We start from the raw sequence: 21,329 nt of genomic DNA, 5'->3' as shown, positions 1-21,329 counted from the left end.
CATTCGTTTTATTTTATTATTTAGTTGAAATTCAGATGTTCAATGACATAAAGTTCTCCACGAGTAGCTATTTGAAGTAAAGGGAGTTAATAAAATTTTACGCTATGGTAAGAGAGAAGACAAGAATAACTGAATCTTTTGACGCAATGAAAAAGACAACCAACAAACGCCTTTCACTCAGTTCAATCAAATTCATTGACTTCTAATATATTATATTCCTTTTTCGATTTGATTTCAAATTAGAGATGAATCCATAACCAGTAACCATGATATATGTATGAGTGGATGTGTACAATAAATCTATTCCTCCTATGGGAAAGTAGGTGACGATCAACACCACTCCTGTTGGTTGTGGCGATGATGACTACGATGACGATGATGAATACGACAATGATGCCAGCAGATAGCAATAAATTCAAAGCATTGCACTAAAAAAGCGAATTTTCCCATAAAATTTTTCATTATCTCTCAATGTAGGAATACTGGCAAGCAGGAGTATGACACGCTCACAAAGGCAACTTGCAGGCCACTTTCTGAAAAAGTCATTCCATCCCTTGATTTATTAGACGTCGCGAACTGCACTTGGATATAAAATCCCACATTTTCCCGACCGCATTCTTTTCTCTGTGTCCGTTCGAGCTTTCTGGCATTAGTTTGTAGTAGAATGATGAAGAATGAATAAATGATAGGAAAAGGATGCGGAAGGAGGGGAATTCAAAGCAAGAGCGTGTTAGGATTCTATTGCGAACTTTGAATTCCTGTCCTTATTTGCTTTTGTTGTTATTATTGTCATCATATGTATTGTGGTAGTCAGTTCAGTAGGTTATGCACACATGGTATTCTGGTCATTTTCACTTTGCTTAACATACTACATATGTACATATGTGTATAACATATATTTATGTGGTCCAAGTAGATTGTTATTATAATAGTTATGAGCACATAGTACACTTACTATTCACTATACCACTAACATCCTTTGTTGGCAAAAGTTGCAACCAGCATCCAAGGATAGTGAGGTTTTTTCACACTTTGGAAGGTTCCGACCTAAAAGGCTGTATTTTTAGACAAGACGCAGAACCAACAACAGTTTGAAATCAGAAGTTTGGGCGATGCAGGTAAAAATGGTAAAATAGCAATTATGGGCAATATTGACATTTAAATCATCTCCAATTGACCCTGCTGGATTTCGTAATTTCTCACTGCACTTTATAGCTTCTCCACTTCCAACAATTAGCGCGAAAAATCGCGTTAAATCCATTCTGCAGAGTCAAGTCGATGACATTAAATGTCCATTTCTTGCTGGTGGTTTTGTTCTGCATGGCCGGTGGAACCGTACAGGACTTGCGAGAGCTGCAAATGTAATTTCGAAACAATCAGATCACACTGCATTTGGTGATTGTGTTTTTCGGACTTAACGACCTTCTGCATTAATTCTCATTCAATTGAATGGGATTTCACAAAAACGTTCTAATGGATTCGCGACCATGTGTCGATGAAAAGCACTAAAAACATAAATAATCCCTTCTTTTCGCCTAATTTGTATTCCGTGGAAAAAGGAAGCTTGAAATATATTTTCCTAGACTCAGTTGAATAGCGACTGGTTCTGCTGCTGTCGACCGGGCATACTGTGGAGGAGGAGATTAATAGAATGCAAAGCACATTGCATGTCAGGAACACTTTAATGCTACTTTTCCAATACGAGCAACCCAATAGAGGCCAAGGTGGCCAATGGTTTCATGCAATGGGTGATTTTAGCATAATTTGTTTCACTCTAGTTGGAAGATATTTAAATCGACCTGAGCAGGATAATGTCCGGAAATTTTATTATGTAATTTGTTTAGTTTTTCGAAATAAAGTTCCTTTTTTACGTGCAGTAGTTATAGTTGAAAACAATCATAAATTATTTAACAATACGACAAAGTCTACATGCAATCACAAGTTCTTTTCTGATTGGTATGCAATTTCGTGATTGCAGGAATTTTCGGGTGAAAATTAGTACGGTACCCTCCTTCTTTTCTACTATATGTACTGATATATAATCAGTAACATAACAAATAGTACCAATTCATCATCGTCAAGAGTCTAATAACCAATGTAGGGTTAGAGCTACCTGTGGGTTCGGTATTCACATGCATAGAATGCTATTTACATATTCGATAAAATAAATTTGTTCTTAACATAATAGTAGTGCAAGATAGTCTTATGGGGGTCGAATGAATGGTGAAAAAACCAACATCCCAGTTGTCGATCATAAGGGCAGGACTATGTAACAATCTGAAAACATGGCCAATTTTGACAATTTAAGTCTGTCATCACCCAAGTGACGATATGCATACCTTGCCTCTTTGGCAGCCAGTTCGCTGAGTTGGTTCAAATGTTTGGTACCTCGTTCCCTAACATGTATTATCTAAAAACAAGTGCCTTAAATGAAATTAGTAGACCATTCACTTTAATGTTTTGGCTTCACTAAACTTGGGGATATCATGCTTTATGACTGTAAGATATATAGCCCCCACTCAATTTCCAAATTTCCGGCAAGTAAGTGATACGTTTCAGCCCCCAGCACATCAGCATCAAAGATCTGATGTCTGATGCATCAGTTAACAAATAACAGTTAACAACTGGGTTAACAAATGAAACGATATTTGTTTTATACTTTTTTATTCATTCACGAGGGCCAGAGTGCTTACGCTCTGGTAGTACTCGAGGAACTGCTGATCTCCGTTTTCTACACCTCCTTAAATACTATGTCTTATTTACTAATGAGTCGACAGGGAAATATACAACACATATTTCCTTGTGACCCATGGTTCTTATCTTTAACACAGGGAAACTATACAAAACATGTTTCCCTATGACCTGTGATCTTAATTACTATATGGGTTCAGACTTTTATTACCCATGGTGATAATGTTCCTGGAAGGTCGGGGATTTATTTATCTAATGGGATATTATTCCAGGAAGGTCGGGGATTTATTTATCTAATGGGATGTTATTCCAGGAAGGACTACAGACATTGTTTTCTATTGAATTGCAGATGGTTGGCATCTGCTTTGTCGACTATGACTACTCCCCCTCTTAAGCAGATTCGTCCCGAATCTGTTGCAAGTTGCTATTGATGGTTTTCAGGATGAGCTGCATTCTCTCGTCGTTGTTGAATTGGACTGGGGGTATGATGACCTCATGATTCTCGCCGCGCTTGCCCCTACAGTAGCACACTGATCCCGTCATTGTCAACATTGTAAATCCGAAAATAGCAGCTGCAAGCCAGTTACTTGTTTTTTTTTTTTCGCTTCAAACTGGTCTGTCATTTGATCGATCCTTTGTAAATTCTTTAGGTTGAAAACGCTCGGTGTCTGTGGTTCCATTGTCGGCTTCCTGGATGTTACTGGATATAGCGTGCTATTTATGTGTACGTCATTCGAGTGAATAAGGAGGAAAGTTCCGTTAGTAGCCAACTCGCTACCGTTCTCGATGATCCTTGCATTGTTGTCGTTGATGAGTATTGTATTCTCGTCGATTTGTACAATTGGTGAAATGTGGTGGGCTGTCGTGGTGTTGCACGTGGCTGTGGCGTTACTGAAAATCTGCGTTAAACAGTGGTCGAAGGGATACTTCTGCCAGATAGATAAACTTAAGGCTTCTTTGCAATTTCTTAATGTTTGGTTTCCTGACTCACACGTAGAGATATGCTGATGAAGCAGATTTAGAATAGTATTATTATGAACTACGGAAGAAACTTTTACTAATGGACAGATTTCCTCAATTTTTGGAATTTTAATTAAATATTTTAATATGCTTTCGTCGGAATAGACTTTAACTTGTGAGGCTGTCATTAAATCATTTAGACTAATAGTAACGTTTGAATTAATCAAATCTCTTATTTCATAATTTGCTAAAATAATAGGATTTACAATGTTTAAGCGTGCAAAAGTAACCGAGTAGACGACATTATCTAATAGACCTATTGCCCTTTCATTTCTTATTGAGATTAGTTGAAATAGGCTGGATCTTGCAGAATTTTCCACCCTAATGGAATTACGTTGAATCGTATTAATTTGAGTGGTTAATTCGTTAATTTTTGCAGTGAGTTCTGTATTGGTCTCAATTTGTTGATTTTCCGCTATAAGCAATCTAGATTGTTTTTCTTGAAGTATTGTCCAGTCACTATGATCAGGAGTGCCAGTAATAAATTTCAATGCAGAGCCTATGAAATCAATTGATCTTTTTTGTTTGTGGAATCGCAAGGAGTTTAGTAATTTCGTAATTTCGTTAAAATCAGCTTCAAGAGATGCTTTTTCTTCTTTAACTTTAAATAGCTTTTCAAAGTTCTGAATATTTTCTGCGATTACTTCGAATTCGGTGTGTATTAAATAAATAAATTCTTGGTAAATCGCGACGTTACCCTTCCGGAAAGGTACATACATAGCCGTTGAGAAGTCCAATAGTCGCGCGTTGGTTGTGGTGAAGAATAGTAATCCGAAAAGATTTTTATCGAATATTATCTTTGTGAATCTTTTTGCCATCAACTAATACAGTTGTCCCTAAATCTTCTTGAACAATCTTCTTTACGTATCTCCTAGTCAGTTTTGTTCCTCGCCGTTTGTCTATTCTAACAAATATTTCTTGACCGGCGTGGAATTCACGGGATACCCGTTTCTTATTCTGGATTTGACATTGTTTCTCTTGAGCTTTCTGGAGGAGGTATCTTACTTCCTTAATTTCCTTTTCAGGTAGGGAAAATAAGACGTCTACAGGTCTTCTTTTAATTACGGAGTGAATTGAACTATTATATTTGATGGCGGCTGTTAATATTATTTCCTCAGTGTCATCGGTGTGGTTCTCCATATGCAATGTTCTCGAAATTTCAGCAAGTGTTGAATGGAATCTCTCTATTTGACCATTACTTACGCTATGCATTGCAGGTACGGTATAGTGAGATAAGTTGAACTTGTTTTTAATCAGAGATTCGATAGTTTGAGAACAGAATGAAGGTTCATTGTCAGTAACTAGTATTCTTGGTTTCCTAAAAAATCCAATAATCTTGAGTAGAACATTCTTTGTATCGACTATGCATCGAGAGGATATACGTTCTACAATGGCAAACTTAGAGAACTTGTCGATACATGTGATAAAGTAAAGACCATTTGTGTTAAAAATATCCACGTGCAAGATCTCACCAGGGTATTTGGGGATTGGAGTAGGAGTCAACATCTCTTTCTTCGGATGTCTTGCATACTTTCCTTGCGCACAAATAGCACATTTTCCCACGAAAGCCTTAATTTTCTGCCTAAGCTTGGGAAAGAAATAGCTATCTAAAATTTGCTGGTAGTTCTCGTTTGCTGAACGGTGTGCTCTTTCATGCTCTATAGCTATGGTTTCCACTTGATCGTTACTATTGAGAAGATCAATAACGAATTTAGTAGTGTGCCTAAATCGGACTGATGGAAATAGTTCCACTAATTCGTTTTGGATTTTTCCGAGCACATCAAGCGGACAATAAATTCCGTTTACAATATTATAATTAATTACATTTTTAAGAACCATATATAATGAATGAAAATCCTTAAATTGAATATCGTGTCGGAGATAGCCGGCGAACGGTGCTGTCGTTTTTATTCCGGTTGATTCTGTCGGTGATAAAAATATCTGGTTTCTGAAAATATTTATCGGTTCATACACGGTCCGTATGCACTGAGTAAAAGATACTTCACTGTTTGTCCAAGTTCTCCCAGTGGAATTATCGTTGCTGAGATGTTGAATGTACTGACGAGATAGAGCGTCTGCTACTACATTACTATTGCCAGGTTTGTAAAAAATTTTTGGTGAAAATTCCTCAATGAAACTTCTCCAACGTTTAAGTTTTGTGTTTGGATTACGGTCGGAAATGGAGAATGTAAGCGGTTGGTGATCGGTAAATATTGTGAGATCACTAACGCCATATAAGTAGTTCCGCAACGTTTGAAGTGCCCATACTATAGCCAACATTTCCCGTTCATTAGTTGCATAATTTTCTTCAGTAGTACTAAGGGTGCGAGATATGAAAGTAATTGGTTTTCCGTTCTGTGAAAGAACTGCGCCTATAGCTACTGAAGATGCGTCAGTAGTCAGTTCGAATGGCTTTCTAAAATCCGGGAAAAGGAGGGTTACATCTTCAGATACCAGGATTTTTTTTAATTTATTGAAAGCTTCTCTAGCCGTTGAGGACAACGCTATTTTTCTATTTTTGGATTGGTTGGTGCCAATATTTCCATTATCGCCTCGTAATATTTCCGTTAACGGTTTGGCAATTGAAGCGTAGTTTTTTATAAATCGTCTATAGTAGCCGGACAGGCCTAAAAACGATCTTAGGGAACGCAAAGTGGTTGGCTCCTCATACTGAAGAATTGCTTGAACTTTATCAACAGATGTTTTCAGTCCGTCCTGACATACTGTGAAACCAAGAAAATCTATACTGCTTTTAAAGAATGTTGATTTTTCCACTGCGATTTTCATATTAGCGTTAAGCAATTTTTTTAAAATAATGTCAATATCTTCAATGTGTTTTTCCGCATTTTCTGAGAAGATTATAACATCATCGATATAAACGTGACAGCGTACACCTATTTCACCACGTAATATATCATCAATTGCTCTTTGGAAAATTGCAGGAGCATTTTTCAATCCAAATGGAAGTCGGCAAAATTCATACTTCCCATTGTTGACTGAAAAAGCTGTTTTCTCACGATCTTTCTCTGCTAAGAGTATTTGATGAAATCCAGATTTCAAATCTACAGTAGTGAAATATTTAGCCTTTCCAAGGTTAGCTAGAATTACTGAAATATCTGGTATTGGGTATCGATCGGAAATAGTTTTATCGTTCAGCTTACGAAAGTCGATAACTAACCGTTGTTTCTGATTTCCTGATTCGTCGAGACCTTTTTTATTCACTACCCATACAGGGCTGTTATAGGGTGATCGGCTTTTGCGTATGATACCAGCTTGTAACATGGAGTCAATTTCGTTCTCAACAAATTGTTTTGCGGACATTTGATATGGGTATGTTCGAGAATAAATGGGTTCACTAATCGTAGTTCTAATGGTAGCCACTACTGCCGTATTGTATGGTAGAGCTTCGTTTGGATCAGCAAAAACGTTAGAATTACATCTCAGGATTGATCTGAATTCCGAACGAACCTCTTCAGGAATTTTACTATAATCCATCTTCAAGGTATTTACCTGAGCACACTCCATAAAGGAAAGAGGTTCCACGCCATTTTGGTGTCTGATGCAGCTTGAACCTGTATCAACAGTGGCGCTGATTTCCTTAAGGAAGTCATAACCCAATATTCCGTCAAAGTCAACCAGGTTCGGTAGAATGAAAAATTCGGATTCCTGTCCTAGAATGTGAATGGTGCATTTTTTTGAAATTTTGGTTGACCCATTAATTGATGAAACGTAAAATGGATTCTGTACCGGTCTAATAGATTTCAAAAATGAAAGTTCTTTGATGTAATTCTTTGCAGCTCCAGTATCAATAAGTACCTTCAACTTTTTTCCATTAGCTGCTGTTTTCACAATAAAAGGTAGTCGAGAGCTAGTGTTCAATAAATGAAGTTGGTCAGTAACATTTGAATGTTGTTCATCATCTGAAACATTAGGATAATTCTGAGCTGACTTTGATTCGTATTTCTGTGCACTAATATAATTGGCACGTTGTGATCTTTTATGGTCTTTACCGGATTCTTTATTCTTAGGTTTGCCTTGTGGGGAAAAATTTGTCACTTGGTTTTGGTGGAACACTCTATTTGGTCCACTTGTATTAACATTTGGTCGGTGAGTCGTCGAATACCTGTTCTGAGTTCTTTTAGAACTTGATACATTATTGAATCTCGAAAATGATCGATCTATATCCATAGGCTCGGGAGTAGGTAAAATCTGTTTCTTTGTTTGGGACTCTACCTTGTACTGTGGAAAATGTTTGCGAGGCATTGGATTGAAAGTTTTTCGTTCAGCGAATGCACTAGCAAAAGCTGACCTTTCTTGGTTCATTTCCAATTCTTGAGCCAACGCTAAAGCACTAGGAAGATCTACGGGTCTGCTGGAAAACAGTATATCGCTTAATGGGCGATTCAATCCAGATACAAATACACGCAGTGCGTCGCTCCTGTATTTTTCATTCAGCAATTGCAATGCTTCCTGGTTTTCGGAATATTGCATTAAAGCTTTGTTTGTTATTAGAGTGAGCTGTTTTTCCACGGTATCGTAATACTTTACTATAGATAATTTACCCTGCCGAAGAGTTGAAAGTTCCTGTTCTAAGAGATGCAATGGTCTTTTATCACAATACGTATGGTCAAGTCTAACTAGAATAGCTTCAAAATTCAAAGGAGTGCCAAAGGAAGACAAGACAGTGTCGGCTGCTCCTGTAATTTTATTACGAAGAATTGCAATCGCCTGATAATATCGATTTGATCCAACGTATCTCTCATAAGGCTTAATAGCCGCTTTGGCCGATTGTCGCCAAGAGGGGTATTTCTCAGTTATTCCTGAAAATTCTGGCACGGTTTTTACAACGTCCAGCGAAATTTCACATGGAATAGCGTCATTAATTTGTACATCTTCGTACTTTTTTACTTCTTTAGAAGGAATAGCAGAATGAAATTGGCAAGATAATTCATTTTTTTGCGATTGGAGTGCATACTGAAGTCGCGTTTCTAAGGCGGCATTTGCTTCCGCTGAAATTTTTTGACTTTCAATGGCTAATGCATTGATTTGCCCTTGCACTTCGAATTGCATTTTAGATACAATCTCCGTAGTGATTCGGGTTATAAGGTCAGTAATGGCATCTGCGCTCAGTGACATTTTTTCGAAGTTCACGAAATTTCAAAAGCGAATAGAGAAATAAGAGCAAAGTACTATAGATAATATTAGCTACAAGGTTTTACAAAAAAAAAAATTACTTACAGGATTAACATCGACGTATTTTCACAGGTAACTATAACTAACACTTAACTGTCTCTAATTGCTCGCCAGAATGCCACTTATCACTGCTATAACACCGTGCAACTCGACGCGATTATTACATGTACTATACACTCTCTCTTATACCGGATATAACTTTCCCGTGAAAAAATTTGTCAAGGAATAGGATAGGTTCAAATCCTTTGTTGGGCGCCAGTTAACAAATAACTGGTAACAAATGGGTTAACAAATGAAACGATATTTGTTTTATACTTTTTTATTCATTCACGAGGGCCAGAGTGCTTACGCTCTGGTAGTACTCGAGGAACTGCTGATCTCCGTTTTCTACACCTCCTTAAATACTATGTCTTATTTACTAATGAGTCGACAGGGAAATATACAACACATATTTCCTTGTGACCCATGGTTCTTATCTTTAACACAGGGAAACTATACAAAACATGTTTCCCTATGACCTGTGATCTTAATTACTATATGGGTTCAGACTTTTATTACCCATGGTGATAATGTTCCTGGAAGGTCGGGGATTTATTTATCTAATGGGATATTATTCCAGGAAGGTCGGGGATTTATTTATCTAATGGGATGTTATTCCAGGAAGGACTACAGACATTGTTTTCTATTGAATTGCAGATGGTTGGCATCTGCTTCGTCGACTATGACTCATCTATTGGCAGAGCATTCGTATACAAAATGTTCCGTGGATTCCACTTCAGCATTACAGGATGGACACGTATCATCTTTAAAAATTCCTGTCTGGAACATATGCCCAGCTAGTCAGTTATAGCCCGTCAGAATGCCCACAAGTACTCCTGCTTTTCGGCAGGATAAATTTTGGGGTATGCCTATTTAATTGCCCTATTCCACCGTATAATATATTATATAAGTAATACGGTGATATAGGGCAATTAAATAATATAAAAATATGCATTTTAAACTATTTTATTAACCAAAATAATGTAAAAAATATATAATTAATTAAAAATTAATAAAATAGTTTAAAATGCATATTTTTATATTATTCAATTGCCCTATATCACCGTATTACTTATATAATATATTATACGGTGGTATAGGGCAATTAAATAATAAATTTCGAACGCCGCGAATCCTGCCGCCCCATGTATGGTTCTGACAGGAAAAGTTTGGTGTATTTAGCAGCATTAAGGCTCAGACACCTGACAATATGGGAAGCCAATGCTGCTGACACAATTGCTGATTCCGATCCAGGTATAGGGGAAGTTGAATCCTCTTTAGTTAAAGCATATGAGCCTTTGCATCGCAATTACCCTGCGTACCCAGAGTAGTTCCACCGTATTAAATCTAGAAAAAGATTTCAATCGATTTTTACATTCCTAAACGATGAAGTGATGAAATTTAATAATTGAATTAGTCTATGAGTTGGTCCTATTGCAGCGCTCTGAATAAACAAATCCAAAAGCTGCAAATTGAGCAGTGCATTCAGAGCTGCAGCCGATTGTGAAAGCTGCCCGCGAGACCACGGGCACAGCGGAAATCCTGAGACAAACGGCTGCTGTTACGGCCAATACGGTTCGGTTACGTTGGCAGCAACCGAGAATGCTGTGCGTTCAAGAGGGCGGACTAGAACACTTTTGACATCATCACCAACGGCGCAACAACCGGTATCCAGTCTAGGCCTTAATAAGGAAATCCAGACATCCCGGTTTTGCGTCGAGGTCCATCAATTCGATATCCCTAAAAACTATCTGGTGTCCTGATTTACGCCATTGTTCCATTTCAGGCAGGGTCTGCATCGGCTTTTTTTCTATCATAGATATTGCCCTTATAGACTTTTCAAGCTGGATCATTCTCATCTATACAGATTAAGTGCCCCGTCCACCGCAACCTATTGAGCCAGATTTTATCTACAACCTGGCGGTCATAGTATCGCTCACAGATTTTGTCGTTATGTAGGGCGCCAAAAATTCTTCAGACGACTCTTCTCTCAAACGCGGTCAAGATTTCCCAATTTGTTTCGCTAAGAACTCAAGTCTCCGAGGAATATATGAGGACTGGCAAGATCATTGTCTTGTACAGTAAGAGCTTTGACCCTATGGTGAGATGTTTCGAGCGGAACAGTTTTTGTAACTTGAAATAGGCTGTGGTGGCTGCCAACAACCGTGCACGGATTTCATCCTCGTAGCCGCTATCGGTTGTGATTTTCGACCCAAGATAGGAGAAATTATCAACTGTCTCAAAATTGTAGTCTTCTATCTATTCTTCCCGTTTGGCCAGTGTGGTTTGATATCACCTCACGAAATGGGCGGCTAGGTAGTTGCGCACCGCAATCTGCTTCGAAATCCGGCGTGTGCTGGTACCATCGCAGGTTTGCAGGCAGAGCCACTAAATAAACCAGTCCAAACACTTTTATCGCAATATAAAAAGAAATAAGTTCGCTGGGGACGTGGCAAGGTATTCCCGAAACGCAGTGAATGGGCCCCTTAGTAGGCGCAATTATCTAATAGACACAGATGCAGAGGTCTCAGTCCTACCTGTCCGCGGACCCAATAAGCTTCTCTCTCATCAACTGAAATTAGCGGGAGCAAACTCCAAGCCCACGAACACGTACGGTTACTGGCAATTAGACGCGATTATGGGCTTTCGCAAGACTTCGTGGTGCTTCATTTTAGCGGGCAGGACATATGTAGATCTTTCAACAGGTGTTGGTCCTTTCTACTCCATCTCTTCTCCAAGCCTAATGACGCTTGAATACGGAGACGATTCCGGACTGGTACTGCATTCTGTTGTGTTTTCTCAACCTTGGATCTTTTAAAAGACTTACCACAAAATCCCGACAGATATTTCAAAGACAGCAATTTGCATAACTGTCGGACTCTTCGAGTTCATACGGACGACGCTTGACCTGAGCAATGCGGCGCATAACTTCCAGAGATTCATTCACTCTGTACTACAACAATTGGACTTGTATTTCGTCTATTTGGATGATGATCTGGACGTCTCCTTCACGAAAACCAAACATGTGGCACATCTCCAGTGCATTTTTCAGCGCTTCCTTGTCCATGGCCTAGTTGTCAGCGTTGAAAAATCGAACTTCCATCAATCGCAGGTGAAATTTCTTGGCTATTTCATCACTTCTGACGGCATACAACCCGACCCGAATAACACATAAACGATGGCGAGCTTTCCAGCGCCTAAAACTCTTGAAGGTTTGAGAAAGTTCCGGGCATGGTAAACTACTACCCAGTTTCTTGTTCAAAGGCGCTCACTACCAGTTACTCCTTAACACCTTCACGTATGGTCCAAAAAACCAAAGAATGGTAGACACTACACTTACGGCATTCCATCAACAGGATTCACCCCCAGCCATCGCCGTTGGTGTCTGTGATGTCGAAGTATGCGCTACGCTAACAGAAAGAGTAGCAAAACAGGCAGCTGTTGAACCGTTCGCATTGTCCACTGTCAGCCTCTAACTCTTGCTTTTCCACGAAAACCCCACAAAGTGTCCTCACGCCAACTCCGACCAGTTTACATCGGACCCAAAACAAGTGTTCGGTAAAGACAACTTAGTCACTGATACTTTGTTCCGGATTTCTGAGATCAACATCACAGTCGCCATCGATTTTTTGGCGATCGCTACGAGCTAGAGGGATGCCGCACTATTTCAGAGCCTGCAGTCAGACTCCAAATACAAGTTGAAGGAGTTCCCTATTTTCGATTCACCTTCCTTTATCTGCTGCGAAATCTATGAAAATATTAACTACGCTATGTATTCCGCCCCGCTGAACGATCTTGCGCACCATAGCAAGTCCAATACCTATTCGACAACGAACTGGCTAGTCGCTAACAAATATTTCTGGCCATCCGTGAAGAAGGACTTGAATTCTAGGGATACAGAGTAGATCGCATGCCAGAACTGTAAGATGACTAGACACGTTAAGAAGAACGAGCTATATTTCACAGGTCCAGAAAGCGCTTCGACATTGCAAGCCTTTTGCGAGACTCACACGGCTATAAATAATACCTTCGGATCATTCATCGGTTTACGCGGTGGTCTGAAGTAAGACATTACAACAAAGCCCTGCACCGGGGCCTTCTGTCGAGAGTGGATTTATTTAATAATCACAAACCAGAGAATGGAATTCGAATCTACTCTCTAATCGAAGTTCTGAAAGCCCCTAGGCTTCGTAGTTCAATTAGATCCTGGAACGTTGGCATGAGACGCTAAAGGCCGCGACGAACATCCTGGTCGCAGGTCTGCCTTTAGTTTTAATTGTCAGCAGCTACCGCGGAGAGTTTGCTGCCCGCTCTACTGATCCGTTGTACAGGGAGAGCCAACGGCGGTCTTAGAGAGATTGGATCATTGCTCCTGCTGCAGAAGGATGTCGTTAAATTGAAGTCAGTTCCGTCATCTCGTCACGAGCAGGCGGTGGTCAGCACCCCTAGGGAGCTTGAAGTCTGCCTCCAAGCCCTGGTGAAAGTCGCTGCACCCACCATACGAAGGCTCCTATAATGTCCTTGAGTGTGGAAAGCACTCGTTCAGGCTGGTCGTTGGGGCAAGCCCAAGACGGTCTCCTTAGACAAGCTAAAGCCTTTCTTCCGGGAAGCAAACATCATTGGGGAAAACAGTTAACGTCGCGTCACTTTTGACATCCTCTAGTCAGCCTCTGACCGACGGTTTTTTTTGGAAATAAAAAAGAGATATTTAATTCACCTCTAATTTCGAAAAAGTGTGTAGTTATAATTGTAATGTGAAAAGAATTTAAACGGAAGTTAATAAAGTTGAAAATTCACTAAACAAGTGATTCAAGCACATAACCACGAATTAGACTACAACTATCGGTAGACCGAAGCTGTTGCGAACATATGAAGGGGAAAATCATTTGACGAAAGTTTGCACTAAGAACCCACTGTCTTGCTTGTTGGGAAATCAAAGATCATGACTCCAACCATGAGTAGTGCCAGGTGCTCAGCCTACAGAATCGCTTTAAGTACCTGACAGTAATAAGAGTCATACCTTTAAATTTAAACCACTGGCAATCTGTTCAGGACTTACTATCACAGAAAGCCTATGAAAAGAAATTGATATAAGCGGAAAGGCTGCCGTGTGGACATGCGGAAATTGAGCCTTGCAGTAAACAATAAAGCTTCATGAACACGATTTTGTAAGAGTAAAAATCGACGTCGACATTGACACCTGCTATACCCTACCAAGTATGACAATACCAGAGTACTGATTGGACCAACGGGAGACCCCAAAGAGCACAACTCCAAAATGATGGCCGGCGACTTCAACCCATGTGCAGTGGAATGGGGAAACAGGGAAATTAATGAACGGGAAAGAATTTTACATGAGGTCTTCTCCTGCCTAAATATCATCCTAGTCAATGTCATGATTCACTGGCGGATTTTTATTTTGTAAGTTATTCGCTTCGACAGACATATTAGCAAAGAGTATATGCATAGTGACCACCAGGTGATATACATATATCAGCAAAGAGACCAGAAACAGTTTGGTCATCATAATCACTTGATGAGGATACATTTCTAAAGGTATTGCGGTATGGTGTCGCGCTTGTCCCAACAAATATATCCATGCCACGGAGAGTACTCCCATAAACATAACTCAGTTATGTTGTTTCATGGAAGTCAGTTACGTTGACAATAAAAGGTAAAAGTTCTCGTCCTATTATATGCCCTAAATTGTTGTCAGATATAACTTTGACATTCTTTCCTTAATATCTGGAAACTAAATTTTAAACGGCATTATTAAGTACACAAGACCACCCTGCGACGACCGCAGACGAAGTTCTAGCCGCAAAAGGGTCCGGGATAGCGCAGCCAAACCCCCAACAGCTGAAACTACTGATTAGATCGGCACCAAGCGTCTTCGCAATAGTGTTTGCAGACTGCCTAAAAGAAGGGTTTTCCCTGCTAAGTGGAAATTCCAAAAGCTCGTATAGACCCTAGAGCCATTTAGGCCAATAGATGGGCCAATATCTTGTAGACATTTCTACCTTCCTTATAATAATAGGCAGGGTTCCCGTGCGATTAATTTGTAACCGATTATATCTGACAATTGATAATAATAACAACCGTTGGCCCAACAATCCAATTGGATCAGGGCGTTGAAGTGTATTAGAGCAGTATATTTAAGACCGTAACGGTACACTACAAGATTACAGTATCCTATAGGAGCCAATGTGGTCAGCATTGCGCTCGCCCGAGATTATTATCCTGACTTGACTCAGGTACTCATTCACAGCTGAGTCGGCTGGTGTCCGAAGTCAAATCACGATACAAATTCCACTGCCACTAGTTAGATTTGAACCGCGACCTTTCGTACGGTAGCCTTGTGTTCTAACCACTCAGCTATCCGGACGGACTAGTTGATAGTGGTGGTTGTTTATTAAATAGATAGTTTGGATAAGAAAGGCTTATTCAGCGGTGCATGCTACCAAAGTGGTTATTGAGTTAACCACACCAGTATCACCGATAAAGATCTTAGAAAATCGCAGACAGCTTGAAGCCGTATGTTAGCTAAGCGATGAGGAAAGCCGCTTGTATAAAAAGCAGAAGGCAAACCTAAGCAAACAAACTGAACGTTGAACGTTGTTGGCTGCCTGGCAAACAGAATGGCATCAGGCGAAAATAGTCGCGAATATAAGTACTATATGTTATGCCAAATTTTCTTACGTGCAAAGGTGCAGTCGAAGATCCTGAGCACGTTCTGGAGGAGAAACCTGGAGTGTGAGTTAGGGTTCCATTTAACGGCGAAAAATTTGGCAAGCTTCATAATGGAATAAATACAGCGTGAAATACGGCAGTTACAATGCATGCACCAGAAGAAAAAGCTAATCGGAAGGACAGATGGGAAGCTAGTGTAATTAATAGCGTACAGAGCAGTAGCAGCTAATTCATCTAGGGAGAATTCTTGATAACTGGACAGTCCAAAGAAACAATACCAGAACGGAGGTACCACGGGGAGAGGGGAAAACAGACAGGCAGACAGATAATGAATTAAACCCCAACTGACCTTATGGTAGGCTTTGCGCTCGAAAAAATGTGCCACTAATGTCGAGGCGATGAGAGTTGCAGAAATCGGCGAACCGTATTTCCAAATCACATGTCGGATCAAATTGTTGTAAGAGCCCACCTTGGCATTCAGATCACCCATCACGATAACAATGTCCACTTTAGGAAGCCCCTTCTGAACTCCAATACATTGGTAGTATCCGTTAGTGCGAAGCAATGTATAATTATGATGCTCCTTAACTTGGACCGGAAACTTGCAGTTAGAAGTCTGTCAGAAACCGACTCCCCCTGCCTTGCGGTGTTTTTTATACTTTTTATTACACACAAATTGTAAAATTTTATATTTTAATTTTATTGTGGTATTCACAATAACCAAGACAAGGGTACCAAATCCCATCTCCCGTGGCTGAATGAACACAGATTGGTTCTTACCTCTAATGTAAAGTATCTGGGCGTCATCCAGGAGTCAAAGGTAAATTGGAGATTGACCATAGAACTGCGGGTAGAGCAAGGGGATCTTTTTCAAAGATGTACACAGCTGTGGTATGTGTCGTCCTAACGTAAGGTTAAATTGTATGGTGACAGACTCTGAGCAAAAAGTACGATGGAAGAAAGGTTAATAGGGTTCAGAACCATGTGTGCAAATGCTAATGGAGACCGGCAGTCCTAACCGGCTGATGCTCCCTCCTACACCTCTTTCCCCTAAGCCTCCACATTAAATACGTTGTCGCGTGCAGTGCTGCTAGAGTACGTAAGTTCAGATGCTGGACAGCGAAGCCTTGCGGCCATACGAACATCCTAGATGAAATATCTTGAAAACTCTAAGCATTCTTGACAGAATACCCCAGAATACATATAATGTATCCGAGTCGTACGGTCTCCCAGGTCTCGCCAGTATATTCTCAGTATCGATGGCTGGCGATCAAAGGAGTATAAAGGAGAATGAGCAGGTTGACGGACTGGCCACGTGGAGCTCTGCTCTTGGCACAGTCTGAATTCCACTGACAATTGTCAAGGATGTAATCTATTCGCACTACTTAGCAGCCGCGGACCTCAGGACCGAAGGCTTGCAAATACATACAAGATTGCGCCCGTCTGCAAGGGCCACTAGCCCATAAAGAATCAAGGCGACAGGCTCGACATACCTTACAATTCGAATTGACGAAACTAGGGAGAAGAGGAAGAACCCCTCAGGTACTTCCTTTGCGATTGCCCAACACTTGCTAGAGCCAGTCCGCAGACAGAGAGATGTCTAGCTGCAGGGTGGGAAAGCTCCTTTTCTTCATAAATGCTACGGGCTGCCTCTGAAGGTCTGAGCCGGCTGAAATCTGCATCCTTGGAATTATCACAGCAGTTATAGTTTTAAGAGTTTGTGGCATTAAAACGTCGCAACATAGCGATAATTGGGCTCCTCGGAGCGGGCACTAACCTAGCTACCCATGATAGCCACACATGTATAGAATATATATATAGTTAAAATTTCAAATGAATCAGTTGATTAGATACGGAAAAAAATACAACGTAACATTAAAAAATATAGCTTTGAGAAAAATGCGTTCAATTTTTGTTTAACGGAACATCCTTGATAATTGCAGCTTACAGGTAACCGGTAAAGCCAACACCATAGAGTAAACCTTCTGATTTGCGAAAATTTCACTATTATCGAATCCATCCAGCCCTTCTATGTTGAGTCTTGCTTCTTTCGACGAGGCAAAGCCAAATAGCTCGCAGCAGAGGGACGCGGAAAGTGTTTTTGGCTGCTACAAGGGACCGTGCGACAACTCACAAAAATCAAATCTTCACGAATTTTAACACAGACTCTCTCGAAAAATGCCAAATAAAAAAAAAATGGTTTTTAAAAAGTACTTGGGTGGGAGAACTCATTAAATATTTAGGGCTTCCCTAAATGCCCTGCGCGTCTCGCACACAGAAGTACATCAAACGTAATGGATGTTGCAGGGGTAATCAGCGGATCTTCTCAATAGCGATTGGCCGAGTGGTAATTCCGTACCACCAATGAAGCCCTTGTATATATTTTAGGTGCGTTCGCCCGAGCCTAACTTCTTGGCACTTAGTGCTAGTGTTATGTAAAATCCCGCATCTGCCGAAATTGTGACAATTCGGAAATTAAAGGTGCAAAAGGGAATTTGGATCAAGGCTCTCTAGCATGCTAGAGCACATTTCATTTCAAGATTCTAGCGCTATACTAAGTTTGCTATTCGACATGCACTCACGATACAAATCCCTACGCCAGCAGTGAGATTTCAACTGTGACCTTTCATTGGAACAACTTAGTGCTCTAATCACGAAGCTATCTGAACTCCCTAATATATATGGTTTCATTTCACCCCTTAAGGGGGTCATCCCGTGTGTCGGATCTGCGGAATCGATTTTTTTTTCTAGCATCAATTGTATCTAGATAGTGTGGAATATATAGACAAAGTGATTTTTTGATATTCGGAGTCATCCGGAAATGATAGTGTTAAACACGTGATAAGTCACATACCAGATTTATGTCGACCGCCGTAATAAAGCTCGTATTTATCGGTCCGAATGACGCTAAAAGGACAAGAATTGAAGCCAAGGTCGTACATGTGCTTCTTCAAGGAGGTATAGCAGATTAATGGTCGGTTAAGGTTTTATGGCTAAAAATCGCATTTACTTTTTAAATGCATTTTTCTCGAAACCGCATGTTGAAAATCGGCTGCGACCATAGCCCAAAATCTATCCAACTAAATTCTTTCAAATTTTCACCACTTATTCAGAACATATTTCTACGATCTGCAAAGTAGGATAATTGCGATTCATTAAGTAGTTTTTTTTATTCATTGAAGGAGCCGTAAAAAACGCCAAAATTCAAAAAAAAAGTTTAACACGGCATCAAAAATTTAGTTTTTAATATTTTTTAATAATCCCAGTTTGCGGACTGTAGTTAAGTCTGTACGTTAAACTTACTTTTTTTCTCTAAGATGATCGCAGCGTCCTCTAGCGTGGCAGCAGAAAAACACCTTTTTTTGAGATGCGTGTATAAATTGCTCTGTATTTCAATAACGAACTACGTAATTGGGCTGGAAAAATTACTATGCACACTTAAGATATTAATAAATCTACGGTCAAATTCGTATTCGCATCTTTCTCCAGTTCTTCACAAAAAATTTCTAAAAGAAGCCAAAAAAAAAACGGGATTTACACGGGATGACCCCCTTAACGGGGCACAGAACATCAACCAGGCCTAAGCGTCATCGGCCGCGGTTCATTGGAATGCATTTCAATTCCCCACCGGGACTTCCCAAGACACTTGCGCTCCTCCTCTACTTTTCTGAGCTAAGTACTTCGGGGGCGTCACACTCGTCAGCCATCTTGGCAGAGTGGCTTCCACAATTGTCGCCCTTCCTCAATGTGTGACCTATCCAAAGCCACTTCCGCAATTTGTTGAACAAGTATCGATACCGTTGTTGAGGAGCGTGCGCACATTCCAGAAACCAATCATAAATGCTTTTCGATGGAGAAGGTCGTAACTCTGAGTTGAATCATTATCCGAAGCGTTGTTGACGTTTCGATTGCAGTAAAATTTCAAAATTTGCAGGTTGTTAGCTCACAAATTCCTATACCTTATAATCGCCTTGTACGACAAACAGGGAAAACTTTGAGTGGATTCTTAAACCCTAACTCCAGAGCAGATTGTGACTCTCGGTTTTTGAGACAGTAATAACGACTTTTTTCTTAGTCAGGATGGCAATAAACAATGGCAATTGATGTTTCAATCCTGTTTCGCGTAGGATTATAGGAACATAAGATATGAAATTTATTGAGTGATTTATTCAGAGAAGCGTTTTTATATCTGAAGTGCCAGGATACCGGCTTCCGAATAATTTATTAATTCACATTGACTTGAATTATGTTAATTATATTATTAAATTAATCCCGTAATGCTGATTTCCAAACGCCCACTAGAATTCCGGTCTGTAATAATAAATTCGTTATTCAATTTGATTTTAAATCATTTTATGAGTTATTATATTACATTATGAATTGGTTCATTTAATTGAACTTTAACATGCAAAATTCAATTTGAAAATATCCTCGCAGGCGTAGCTTTAGAAACCGCACTCACCATGCATCGGATTGAAATTGATGAAACCTTTCCACCGTTTCTTTTATTGAATTACATTCTTTGATGAATTTCATTTTCGACCTGAAATTCAACCCCTACGTCCAGTCCTCATCCTCTTGTCGGTATGTACGCTTACAAATATGTATGCAAATGAACATCTATGTGTTCATGCAAGTCTTCTATAATTTCCCCCTAATGAATGTATATTGCAGCCGGACCGATGCAGTTTATAGCTATTCTACTTGTAAAAGATGCAAGAGTGCTCCCCTGAAAGCGTCCCAACTGAAAACTATTCAAATAAATTTTCGCTGATCTGTAGGTCACTACCATAACCATAGTTGACCCAATTCGAGTGTTCGTACTGAACAGTAATAAATTACAAAAGTGACCATCCACCGTCCATACAGAGCCTACTCTCCCCGTTCATTTTGGGCTACAACTAACAGTTAGCCGGGCTACATATTTCCGGGAGCATCATCTTAAAGCATTGAAATGTATGTTCATTACTGAATCCGGTTACATATGCGAACATTTGTTTGAAAAGCATCTAATATGCATACAAGTCGTAAGTCCTAGGCCTAGGCCGGCTTTTAGTCACTGTGGATAATAATTTTTGTAATGTATTACAATTGTCGCAGGAGTGTTACCACTTGGCAAATCCTGTTCCTGATGTCCTTTGAAGATAGTGCTAGAGGCTGGAGCGTTGAGTATACTTGAGAAATTTTCAATGAGTTGGAGGGTCATGGTTGATATATTAGTATTTTTGTTTCCATAAGGTATGTGTATTGTACAAGCTGGGATTCCGGTAACGTATTTTCACAGAATTTTAAAAAAGTTGAAAACTGGGAACTTGGCGATTCAGGTGTGAACATTTTTATGAAGTTTTTATGCAAGAATATTTGGGCGTTCGAGGGTACCATCAAGTTACTCACTTTAATATGATAGTGACATTCGACGTACCTGTCTTAGGGTGAAGTAAATTTACGCAAGACAGAAAATTCTTCTCAACTATAACTTTGTTAAAAACACTATCATTTGCACCAAACTTTCTATATTAAATCATAATGCGAGAAAGTTCTCTCTAAATGTTGTCATCTATGTATATCGTTAAAAAATTGTACTTCTAGCATAGATCCAAAGGGTCGTCAGCTATCCTTAACGGGCTGAATACCATATAAAGAGTCGCGTCCCCAGATGCCCGAGCAGTTCTGGCCTCTAGGTTTAATCATACCTG

Source organism: Hermetia illucens, chromosome 3, assembly GCF_905115235.1.
Source record: "Hermetia illucens chromosome 3, iHerIll2.2.curated.20191125, whole genome shotgun sequence".
Classification (NCBI taxonomy): domain Eukaryota; kingdom Metazoa; phylum Arthropoda; class Insecta; order Diptera; family Stratiomyidae; genus Hermetia; species Hermetia illucens.
This window is presented reverse-complemented; position numbering follows the sequence as displayed.